The 13,413-nt window shown below is 42.5% G+C and overlaps 1 protein-coding gene across 4 annotated transcripts in view; it reads left to right on the forward strand.

Moving 5' to 3' along the window:
* Positions 1–13,413, forward strand: part of CNBD1 (cyclic nucleotide binding domain containing 1) — a 275,403-nt gene that overhangs the window by 174,688 nt on the left and 87,302 nt on the right. The window lies entirely within an intron of this gene.

Here is a 13,413-nt window from a genome sequence, read left to right on the forward strand (position 1 = left end):
TGCATTCTTCAAGGGAATTGTGCTAGATGCAAACTCTGATATTAACTTCTTGGCTTTCAGAGCAAAGTATTCATAGCATTATACTAAACAGACAAACTTGGTCTGCCCAAGTTGTAATTTAGAGGATATGTGTGTCTGTGTCTGTGTGTGTCTATGTGTCTTTCACATGTGTGTCACTACATGTGACTCCAAATGCAGGTTTGCTAGCAAATACTACATATATAAATCAAGTTCCCCCCCTCTTTCCTCTATGCAACATTCTTTGTTTGTTTGTTTGTTTGTTTATCATATTTCTATACCGCCTGAAATAGACATCTCATAACAAATATAAAAATCAATGTAAAATAATTAAAATTAATAAAACAGATAAAAACAATCTCAGCAAATAAAAACATTACAATTTAAATTTCAGTTAAAAGCCTGGGAAGACAGGAACATCTTGAGCGTCTTCCTAAAAGCAAGCAGAGAAGGAGATGCTCTTATTTCAATAGGGAGTATATTTCAGAGCCCCAGGGCAGCTACAGAGAAGGACAGGTCCAGAGTCACCACCAAACAAATTGGTGGCAACCGTAACCAGACCTCTCCAGATGATCTTAATAGGCAAAAGGGTTCATGACAGAGAAGGTGCTCTCTTAAGTACCCTGGACCCAAGCCGTTGAAGGCTTTATAGGTAATAACCAGCACTTTATATTTCGTTCGGAAACATATTGGCAGCCAGTGAAATTCTTTCAAAATTAGTGTTATATGGTCCCTTCGGATTGACCCAGAGACCAATCTGGCTGCCCCATTCTGTACCAATTGTAGTTTCCAAACTACTTACAAAGGCAGCCCCACATAGAGTGCATTACAGTAGTCAAGCCTAGAGGTTACCAGCATATGTACCACTGTTTTAAGGTCAATTACCTCCAGAAATGGACGTATCTGGCATATCAGCCAAAGCTGATAAAAAGCACTCCTGGCCACTGCCTCAACCTGAGAAACCAGGAACGTTTCCACACAAAGCTGTTACTGGGAATCTCCTTCAAAATAGAGTGTGTGCATTCACACACTGGCCAAACTTACCCCAAAGTCCATTTGAGAGCCTTGGAAGCACACCACACAAATCAGGCTTTGTCTTCCAAATTCTAGCTTGTCTCAATGTATTTCCATGTTTTTAAAATGCTGGTTTTAAGTGAGTTTTTCTGAAACCCCTGGAGCAAATAGGGAGAGGCATTGATTTAGAATAATTAACATGATAAGAGGGAAACACTCTTTAGGAATGCAGACATAGCTCTTTAGAAATGCAAATTAGGGATGTGCACAGAACCGGTTCAAAGGCCCTTTATTTACTTATTTTACTTATTTTATTTGTTTGTTTGTTTATTTAATCAGATTTTTATACCACCTTATATGTACATCTCTAGGCAGTGTAGAAAATTTAAAACAATATTTTAAAAATAACAGATAAAAATTCATGAAACACAATTAAAACAATTGCATAAAATGTTTATTAAAACAAATTATTAAAATTAATTCAAATTAAAAACCTGAGAGAACAGGTGAGTCTTGAGGGTCTTCCTGAAAACAAACAGAGAAGGTGAAGCTCTTATTTCAGTGGGGAGCATATTTCAAAGCACCAAGGCAGCCACAGAGAAGGCCTGGTCCCGGGTTGCCACCAAACAAGACAGCGACAGCCCGTAACTGGAACTCTGCAGAAGATAGTAACAGGCTGCAGAGTTCATGGTAAATAAGGCACTCTCTTAAATATCCTGAGCCTAAGCCATTGAGGGCATTATAGGTAATAACCAACACTTCATATTTTGCCCAGAAACATATCAACAGCCAGTGCAGTTCTTTCAAAATTGGTGTTATGTGTTCCCTTCGTGTTGTCACAGAGACCAATCTGGCTGCCGCATTCTGTACCAACTGTAGTTTCCGGACTGCCTACAAAGGCAGCCCAGCGTAGAGTGCATTACAGTAACCAAGCCTGGAGGTTATCAACATGTGTACCACTATCTGAAGTCAATTTACCTCCAGAAATGGATGTAGCTGATGTATCAGCCAAAGCTGATAAAAAGTGCTCCTGGACACTGCCTCAACCTAAGAATCCAGGGAGACCTTTGGGTCCAGGATCACTCCCAAGCTATGTACATGATCTTTCAGGGGAGTGTAACCCCATCCAGAACAGGCAGATCTAATCCATCCCTAGGGCCTTGACCCCACACAGGGTGGCCCCCAATCTCCACAGGCCCTACTGGCTCTGTGACAGAGCCGGCAATCGTCTGGGCTGCCAATCCGGCGGACCAGGGCTCCACGAGTGCTTGTGCGTGGGGAGAGTGGGCTTGGCCTGCTCTCCCCGCCTAACCCCAACCGGCTCTCAACGCTGCTCATGTGGAGAGCCTCAGTGTGTCTGAAGCATGGGCAGTGCTCAGAAGTATTAGCACTCTCGCGCAACAGCGGAAGGACAAGAGGACTGTGGAAGCTGTGTGAGGGCTCTCACTGTGTCCCCGCAGACCCTACTAACAAGTGTTCCATTAGTTAGGAAGCCAGCCACCATATGTTTCCCTGCCTCCACTCCACATTGTTGGTTGCCAATGAGAAAGGATGGAACATGTATGGTGATGATGTCATAGCACATTTTTCAGGAACTCAACGTTGCATGCTTCATTAGTCCGGATGTCATCCTGATATGATTATATCATATCAATTTCAGAAATGAAACATTATGGAAAGAAGAGGGGGCACTGAATGTGGGGTTGTCATTTTGGTCATCAAATTCCCCCTGTGACATCACATCTAGGTACCCCTTTTATCAGGGTGCACGAGAAAAAAAAATATATATATACAAATGCACAACAACATTTTCATACAATTAAGAAAGGATTGCACTCAATATTTATTTCCACAGACTATGTTTTATCCATTATCTGTTTAGTTCTTATAAAAGGCTATATTATAAAACCTTTTAATTAACCAATTGATACTAGTATGAATGAGATGGGAAATCTGCACTGAAGCAGAAAAGCAATGACTTTATCAAACTCTTTTGATTAATTGAATTGTTTAAAAATGGTTATTATCCCTTTCTTTGCCATGAGTGGTGCACAGTTTGATTATCTGATTGTGTCACAGCATGTGTCTCAATACTTAGCAGCATTAGCTGATAAAAGCAGTTTTTTAAAAAGCTAGCTAAATTTCATATATTATCTGCAGCATAATCACATTAGAAATCTCTCCCCACCCCCCACCCCCACACACACTCCCCCACCCCCTATGATTCATATAATTACTCTTTTGGCTGATCCTATTGAGATCATGGTTTTCAACGGCTTCCATTAACTGCTGGAACACAGATTTGTAAGAATAAGCAAATTGCAGTTCAGACAGGTACTATAAATTGATGTCTCTTGACTCTGCAGGATTTCATAATGGTTTACACTGACATTCTGTTATTTATACAGTGTAGGTGGGGAGCCTCAGGGCTGACTCTCACATTACTTCTCTGAACATGAAAAGACCTATAAAAACAATATGAAGCACCAGAAAAGAGACTGTACAGTTCATATATTGGTCCTCTTGAGACATGAATTATAAACGTAGGCCCAAAGCATACACTTATATGGCTGTGGGATTATTTGTATGGCATACCAGGTAAACAGGTGGTGGTGGAGAGGGTTCCCAAAGCTTGCCTTTTCCCCACAGATGATCCTTCATTGCTCAGTGGGAGTGCACTCCACGTTCCCACACGATCAGCCCCGCTCCGTGCAACATAGAGCAGGGCAAATTGATCTGAGGCTGGGAGTCGTCATCCCAGCCTCCATGAAACCCACAATGCAGCACGTGACACATGTGCTGCATTAGGGGTTTCCCCCCAAGAGACAGGCTCTCTAGGCACCTGTCTCTGTGTGCAGCCAGGCTGGAAGCAGCCGGTGCACACACACAGACAGGTAGCCAAGATAAGGGAGTACTCGCCCCCTTAAACTTGGCTAACAGCTGGGCTTAAAAGCCAGGATAGGTGGCGCTGGTCTGCCAGGATCAGGCCCGATCCCAGAAGTTCTCACGCACAGCCTAACCTAGGATGGGCGTCCTTAGCCCAGATTAGGCTGCGCATGAGAACAGCCTCTGTGTCTTTTTAGATACATGAACTTGAATCTCTGTGACCAGCAATCCCCCTCTCCTGTCAAAAACAGTCGCAAGCAACCCCTCTGCATAACATGGGAACTGTCACAACATGAGAACTGCATCAATTGTCAGTGTCACCAAAAAACAAAACACACACACACCCCTAAGTTCAGGTGGCATGGTTTGTGGCTTGAAAAGCCCCTTTGTAAGAGAATACAGGCCTTGAATTCCATTGCCATTGCAAATGAAGGATCTGCCTGGAGCTTGCAGAGAGGTGAATGGGATCATACTCCTCTTCTTAAGGGCACTTGCTCAATATATTAAATTTTGGCATGTTCTCACAACTAAGCGATTCCCAGAACCCAGACAACCATCATTTTAATGTTTACACTTGTTATAATGGAAGTCTGTATTATCCTTCTTTTTCTTATTTATTTACTTAGGAATGTATCTCCCACCTACTTTCCAAAGCACTTGAAGTGGCTTGTGAAAGATAAAACGGGGGGTGGGAGGGGGGTAATAAAAGCAGTAAGAGAGTAAAAACAGTATTTCTACAATCTAAGATCAGTAGAGAATAAAAACACAGTAAACAGCTAGCAAGCTACATATATACTGCATAAAAGCTCCAAGAAGGCCTGCCAGAAATGAAATGTAGCTAGCTGATGCCTGAGGGCAGGTGAGAGAAGCATCCAGATTTCAGGGGAAAGGGAGTTCCAGAGGGCAGGGACCACCACAGAGAAGGCCCACCCATGCATCGCCATGTGCAGGAGAGTCTCTTACAGACTGGGAAGATTCATGTTTGAGGAGAGAGTCCTTCAGATATCAGGATCCTAAGCCATTTAAAGGTAAGAACCAGCACATTGAATCATGCCCAAGAAACACACTGGTAATCATTGCAGCAGAAACAGTAGCAGAGTGATATGGTTTGAGCATCTAGGAGCATGGGAATATGGGAAGCTGCTTTATACTGAGTCAGACCATTGGTCCATCTAGCTGGGGAGGATGGGAGTTGTAGTTAATTTATTGGATTCCAGGCGCACCCAATACAGGTTATACTTAGCAACCTTCATCAGAAAGGTGCTTACGCCTTCTTGAATTGGCAAGGAACCTAGGTGCTCTATAGTTCCAATCCAGGCAGGGATACAAGCCAGGACTGGACCAGGGGAACTAGGGAAGTGGTCCTGCATTACTAGATAAGGGATATAATGCAGACCATGCCTGTGGATCTGCTGATGGGAAGGGCTGAATGGAAGAACTGGTTGCAAATTAAAGAGGAGGGACAACCTGGACTGTTTAGGGAAGGGGTAGACCACCTTGGCTCTCCAGCTGAAGAACCCGGGCTCTTCAGCTTTTGAGGGGCCCCCCCAGCTCCACCCCTCCCTATTTTCTTCATTATCTCCCTCACTTCGAGGGGCCACCAGGGAGAGGGGCGAACACAGGCCCCCCTCTCCCAAGCTACACCCCTGCTTCAGACAGCATCTTTTAAACTGTTGCTGCATTGAGTTCACTGAGGACAGGCTTTCATTGCCCATCTTGGAAATTTACAAGTCCATCTTGTGATATTTAAGAACAGGTGCTTACCTCATTGTTGTGGTTTAAATTTTTCCTTTTCGCACTCTTATGTGAGAACACTTCCACAGAGGAATCTGCTATACAGCATTATGTGCCTTTAATTGGTAAAAATGCTTTGGGATGAAAGGTGCTGTATAACTATAAAATATTACTGTACCTCACTCTGCTTAATTGGGACAGCTGCTTTATTGTAAATCTCCCAGGAGCTGCTTTAGTCTAATGATAGCTGACTGTTTATGGCTGATTCTTAAGGGACCCATATTAGCATAAGTTGTGAGTAACAGATTAATTTAGCACACGCCCAATAGTCGTATGGTGCTGAACAAGGTGGATTTCTAAGATGCAGCCTTTCAGGACAGAAACAGAGAAAATAAAATGAACAAATAAATATATTGCTGCAGCGTACTCTTTTTCTGGAATACCCTGTGTTTTGTGAGGCAAACAAGATTTAAAGGAAAAGATAAGGAGGCTGCAACAGCCCCTGCATTTTGGAAGAGCAACTGAGACAATTGGGGGAAGAACACTTCTAAAAAGAATATAGCTGGAAAATTTCAAAGGCTAGTGAGTTTGTTCCCCTGTCCCAAATTCAAGACCATTCCCCCACTAATTTACAGATCCACTTATGCAATCCAGATCACACCATGTCACAAGTAGAGAGATGGTGCCTGCATTTTGGAAGAGCAACTGAGATAACTGGGGGAAGAACACTTCTAAAAAGAATATAAAACAGAGACGGGCCTTCTTGGTCGCTGCCCTGAGATTGTGGAATGTGCTCCCTGCTGAGATATGATCCTCCCCATCTCTGGCAATTTTCAAAAAACACCTGAAAACCCTTCTTTTCACCCAAGCGTTCTCAGCTTCCTAAATTGTGGGGGTTTTAATTTCTGGTTTATTTTAAAATTGAAAACCCGATTTCGGGGGTTTTAATCACTGAAATTGTTTAATTGTTGTTTTAAAATGTTTTTAAATTGCTGATTGTTATATATATTTTAATTTGTTTTAGCTCTTTACTGTTTTAGTGGTGTGTTTTAATTGTAAACCGCCCTGAGGCATCTTGGAAGCGCGGTATACAAATCAAATCAAATCAAATCAAATCAATCAATCAATCAATATAGCCGGAAAATTTCAAAGGCTAGTTAGTATAGTCCCCTGTCCCAAAGGCAAGACCATTCCACAGATCCACTTATGCAATCCAGTTCACACCATGTCACAAGTAGAGAGAAGATATTATTATTATTATTATTATTATTATTATTATTATTATTATTATTATTATTATTACTACTACTACTACTACTACTACATTTATATCCTGCTCTTCCTCCAAGGAGCCCAGAGCGGTGTACTAAGGTGCCTTGCCTTCTCCAGTCCATTAGCCAGACTCACAAATTTTGGCCATTGGTATCATCTCAGGGGCCAAGTGCTTATAGCGATTTTTGGCAATGTCTCTCCCACTAGAGATAGAAAATAGGTGATAACATTGTTGCAGTTACAACTTTCTCGGTGTTATCACCCTTCCTTTTCTTTACCCCAAAAGATTAGGGTAAAATTGCAGTCATTTTTGCACAGAGCAAAGGGTTAGGGTCGGGGTGATGGTAACAAGGAACAAATTGAACAATGAAACAAATTGACAATGAAATGGGGATACTCTTTTCATATTCACTGCCTGATACTTGCTAGTGCCATTGAATGGCTATGGCTCTAGAAAACCTGCTTGAAAGTGAGGTGTGGAATGTGGGCTAACAAAAAAACAACAACAAAACCTTAATCCAGATGATGTGCAAGTGTGGAGGTCAGTGAGATGACTGACCTGGGGCTAGGTGAACAGACTATTTCTGAGGAGGAAGGACCATTGTTGAACACATGCTTCACATACAGAAGGTCTCAGGTTGAATTTCTGGCTTCTTCAGTTAATGTGTCAGTTTTCTTCTTCCTCTCCTTCCCAAAATGTGATAAACATTTGGTACACCCACCAAGTTTTTACCAATGTTTCCCCACATTATCCAAAATGTGGGAAAGCAGTGGTACACCCTCTGGTAACCTCCAGGTTGGACTACTGCAATATGCTCTATGTAGGGCTGCCTTTGTATGTAGTTAGGAAACTTCAATTACCGTATATAGTCGAGTATAAGCTGAATTTTTCAGCACCCAAAATGTGCTGAAAAAATCAGCCTTGGCTTATACTTGAGTCATCTATCTGCCCGTGCTAAAATGTCCCCCTATAATAAAGTACATACTGGTCACAATATACCCCACTGATGTCTCAATTAATGTAATTTTATTGGCATTTATTTTGATTATTGAAACTCACCAGTAGCTGCTGCATTTCCCACCCTAGGCTTATACTCGAGTCAATCAGTTTTTTGGTTTCTTAGGTAAAATTAGGTACCTTGGCTTATATTCAGATCGGCTTATACTCGAGTATATATGATACTTCAAAATGCAGCAGTCACATTAGTCTCTGGGGTATCCCAGAGAGACTGCATTATACCTTTTCTTAAACTGTTGTGCTGGCTGTCGATACGTTGCAAAGCAAAATACGAAGTGCTCGTTATTACTTTTAAAGTAGGGATGTACGACCTGGCTTGCTTCATGTTGGCTCAACATTGAGAGACAGCCTAGTTTGAGTGGTCTGAGTTCAAATCGGACTGGCCCTCCGAAGGGGGGTGCAGTCCAAGTTTTAGTGGGACTGACCCCCAGTTCCAAGAACCAGCTCATGCACAAGTTTAAGGGGTAAACTTGTAAAGAGGGATACGGCAAGGTTTCCCCTTTACAAATAAAGGGAATTCCCTATTAATGTGGGGTGGGGGGCAGGAGAAAGGCTACACTTTACCTTTACTTTTCAGTCACTGGGGTGGTGGGGACAGTGGAGGCATTCGTGGCAGAGACATTGTTGGCGGCCCCTCCACCCCCACCCAGCCACCCAAATGACAGCCCTGGCCTGCTATGGCTCAGTTCAGGCCTCTGCGCACACTTGAGGGCTGTTTTTATGACTCCGCAGTCCGCACATGTGCACAGGCCATTGGCATCCCATGCAAATCACATGGTGATGTAAATGGCCTGTGTACATGCACAGAGGTGACCAAAAATGGCCTCCACATGTGTGCAAAGGCCCAAACCGGGCTGCTACCAGTCCAGACTGTCATTTGGGAGGCTGGGGGTAGGGGCGGGTTAGAAGAGCCCTTGCCGCAACTGTCAATGTTGCCACCATTGCCTCTGCCACCTCTGTTGTCCCTGCCACCCCTGGTGACTGAAAAGTAAAGGTGAAACGTAGCCTTTTTCCTGTCCCCACCCCCACATTGGTAGAGAATTCCCTTTACTTGTAAAGAGGAATCCTCACCAGATTTCCCTTTACAAGTATACCCATCAAACTGGCCCACAAACCATTTTGGCCCAGTTCAATGGCCAAGCCAAAGTCCAGACTGGGCCAGGTCAGTTCAAATCCAGTCCAGATTCAAACCAAGCCTACTTTAAAGCCCTGAAGGGCTTAGATTCGGGTTACTATATAGAGTGCCTTGCTCTGCAATATCTCCACCGCTCATTAAGATCACCAGGAGGTGTCCATCTTTGGGTAACCCTTGTTCATCTGGTGCTGACCTGGGATAGGACCTTCTCAGTTGTCACCCCTGGGTTGTGGAATGTGCTCTTCATGGATATTACAGGATTATCTCCCTTGGAGGCATTTATGGGAGCCCTAAAGACCCATCTTTTAAGCCTGGCTTTTAGTGATATCTAGTTTTAGTTAAAGTTTTAATCTGATTTAAATGTTCTTTTAAAAATTTTTTAACTGTTTTAATTATTTGTTTTTTATTTTAATGTAAACTGCTCTGAGCTACTTTAGGAAGGGCAGTATATAAACTGAATAAATGAATGAGGCTATTCTTACGACCAGCAAAAATCGGGCTAGGAGAGCCTAGCCTGATTTTTGCTGGTCGTGTAAACCACCAGGCTCGCAGGCGAGCCCGGTGGTTTACAAGCAGGTAACCCACTTAATTGCCCCTTCTCTTAACTGTCCCCTGCAGTGTGGCAACTCACGAGTAGATCCCTGACCAGGAAGCTAAAAAGCAGCCCCCCGGCTTGGGGGTCTCTCCAGTATGCCCTGTGCGCTAGCGCAGGGCATGCTGGAGTTTCCAGGGGTTGCGCAGACCCCGATCCTCCCAGCCCCAGCCGGCTCGGTAATGAAGCCGGCGGTCCTGTGGGCAGCTGCTTCGGCCGCCCAGAGCAGACTGCCTACTTGTGTGTGGGGAGAGCGGGCTAATCCCGCTCTGCCCGCTAACCCACTCCAGGCTCTTCTCACTGATTGTGAGAAGAGCCCCAATGAATATCACCAATTTACAAGGGGATGGAACAGGGAAAATAGTAGCTGAGGAGGTTGTTCCTCACTCTATGTAAAGACTTTTGAGCATGCTTGGAGCCTGCATTGCTGATGTGCATTTGGTGAGTGCATTTTTTTATTCCTCCTGATTCATCAATAAGGAATAAAACTACTATAGTTACAAGAGATATTATCAGCAATGATCATGCTCAGAAATCTTAATTGTAGAGAGTGGGAGAGAAATAACCTTTGGCTTGTGTTTGCCCCTTCAGCTTCTGTTTCCTCTCTCTTATTCTTGGAACTTCATGTGTTTTGGAAAATATGAGAATGGGTGATGAGGAAAACTGGCAAATGAAAAGGCTGATAATCGAAGATCTTTCCTGGCCATTGTTAACATTGTGGAACTCTAGAAAAATCTCTACCTTTCCCCCAAGAATCTTCAAAAAGTTTCAGAAAGACCCAACCCATTCCAAATCAAAATTGCGACTGGGTTTACCCATCACAAATATTAGTACAATGTGTTATTTTGATTATTCTGTTCACAGAATATTATAGTTGATTATTAGAGGAGAAATATGGCCTTTTCCTTGCAGCTTAATACATTATGTACATTGCCTTGGAATATACCACCATGTCTTTGTTAGAAATGTTAAAGGGACTTTTGATAATTATGAATTCTTATCACCCTTTTCTCCTTTTTAATGAGATTTTCTTCTTCTTTTTAGAGCCTATCTTTCTCTGATATTCTAGTAGCCATTGTGTTTCATTAATGACCGCAGTGCATAATCCTCCATGCCCATTTAAAAGAACTTCACTAAAAAATACAGTATAAAGCACAGAAGCGATACTTTCTATATGTCTCATAAAAATTTGAATAATTTCCATTGGAAACGTTTGTCACGTAGCTCTCTTCGAAATATAATGTTTTCATTAATATAAAGCTCATTCATTTTTTTTTTAAATATTACTTGACTGTTAACTGCCTTTTAAGATGTAAAATATACAATACTGTGGGGTTAGAGAGAAGCTGCATGTAAATCCTAATGCAGCCAGGCAGGTTTCTCATTTTAAATATTAATTTTTTATTCTAAAATTCTCATGGCAATAACTGTAATTATATCAAGAGTGACTTCAACTTAATTATTTTCTGATGAAATTTATTCTAAGGAAAGGAGAATAATCTGAATTGGAACCATGCGCTCTATGTGGGGCTGCCTTTGTACGTAGTCTGGAAACTGAAGTTGGTTCAGAATGTGCCAGCCAGGTTGGTCTCTGGGTCATCTCAGAGAGACCATATTATTCCTGTGTTGAAGGAATTGCACTGGCTACCTATACGTTTCCGGGCAAAATACAAGGTGCTGGTCATTACCTATAAAGCCCTAAACAGCTTAGTCCCTAGGTATTTAAGAGAATGTCTTCTTCGCCATGAGCCCCACCGCCTGCTAAGATCATCTGGAGACGTTCGTCTGTGGCTGCCGCCAACTCATCTGGCAGCTACTCAGGAAAGGGCCTTCTCCGTTGCTGCCCCTAGACTTTGGAATGCGCTCCCTGTTGAAATAAGAGCCTCCCCATTTCTGACAACTTTTAAAAAGGCACTGTATGTGCCTTCAACTTTTTAAAAGGCACATTTATTCACTTAGGCTATTAATTAGATGTATAGTTTTAAATATTTTTAACACTGGGTTTTAAATGTTTTTAATCTTTTAAATGATTTTAATTGTATATTGATTTAATGTTTTAAATGATTTTAATTGTAAACCACCCAGAGGCGCAAGTTTTGGGCGGTATAGAACTATTTTAAATAAAATAAGTAAATAAACAAGCCATAGAAACTCAACTTTAATTTTCACACAATCCTGTAGGTTTTAACTGAGCAAGATTCAAATAGAGAGATGAGAGGAGAATGTATGGGAAGTGCTCTCATTGCATTGCTCCATCACTAGCTACACTCACTAGAACAAGACTGCACAACTTCAGCCCTCCAGCTGTTGGACTACAGCTCCCATCATTCTCAGCCATAATGGCCAATGGTCAGGGATGATAGGTGTTGTAGTCCAACAACAACTGAAAGGCCAACGTTTTGTGCAGCCCTGAGCTACACAGTTTGTCCTTCATCATTTTGTCTTTATGAGACCCTTTCGAGACCAACTTGTCTTCTAAGGAGCACCTGTATAGCTTCTATAAAGTGGAGATTCTCTAAAGTATTCTAGGGCAGGGATTCCCAACCTGTGGTCCCCCAGATGTTGCTGAACCACAACTCCCACCCAGGGGCGTAGCAAGTTTGGAGTGGGCCCAGAGACAAGATTTTAAAACGGGCCCCCAATGAGTGCCACAATAGAACATCATCCTAAATTTTTCTTTTTTAAGGTTTTGTAAATTGTAGAGGATGCAAGTCATTTAATGGTACTAGAGAAAGACCTGCTGTTCTGGTAGCTCCAGGTCTTAACACTCACATCAATTTCGGAGGATGAATACAACTGAAGGAAGCACGGGTGGGTGCGCGGCTGGGGGAGTCAGTCATGTGACTTGACTCTGGGGGCCCCCCAAGGCAGTGGGCCCCCAGACAACTGTCTCCCCTTGCCCTATTATAGTTACGCCCCTGCTCCCACCATCCCCACAATTTAGCTGAGATGGGAACCCTTGCTCTAGGGCAGGCCTGCTCAACTTAGGCCCCCCAGCTGTTTTTGAACTACAACTCCCATAATCCCCAGCCACAGTGGCCAATAGCCTGGGATTATGGGAATTGTAGGCCAACATCTGCAGGAGGGCCGAAGTTGAGCAGCCCTGCTCTAGGGCATGTCCTCAATGCATCCTAAATCACGACCAACATTCATAACTTCCCATCATGTAATGGGACAGCTATTGTTCTGAAAAACGTGACTTTCATTACGTATCATCTAATTGAGCAACCACTAATAGGTTTCCAAGGACTCTGAGAGTTCCCTAGGATTTAGCTGGGAAACTACTACCATACCATATCCACTGTGTATCACTTAGTTCATATTTGCCTGCACACCACATGGGCTTTTCTTGTTGGTAGAACAGGGACTTGAGCTCTATATAAGTAATTAACAATCAACAGAAGTTAACAATATTAACTAACATTCCAGTCAGTTAATTTATTTAAAATATTAATATCCTGCTTTTTCAACATGCTCAGGACAGCTTACAACTATCAATTAAAACAATAAAGTAGGAGACTAAAAACTCCAATAAAAACAATTCAAGGATGCCTATACAAATATATCCAATATAGCTGGATTAGGTGACCTTTGCTGTATCTGTCATAAATATTAACAGCTGTAAAATCAGCTTTAAATGTCCAAGAAATAGTAGCTCAATATATTTTTAGGCTGTGACAAAATATTGTTATGCCGAGTACTGGCCTGATATTCCTGGAGGAAGCCAATAATTGGAGGTTAAAC

The sequence above is a fragment of the Hemicordylus capensis genome, chromosome 4, assembly GCF_027244095.1.
Source record: "Hemicordylus capensis ecotype Gifberg chromosome 4, rHemCap1.1.pri, whole genome shotgun sequence".
In the NCBI taxonomy this organism is placed as follows: domain Eukaryota; kingdom Metazoa; phylum Chordata; class Lepidosauria; order Squamata; family Cordylidae; genus Hemicordylus; species Hemicordylus capensis.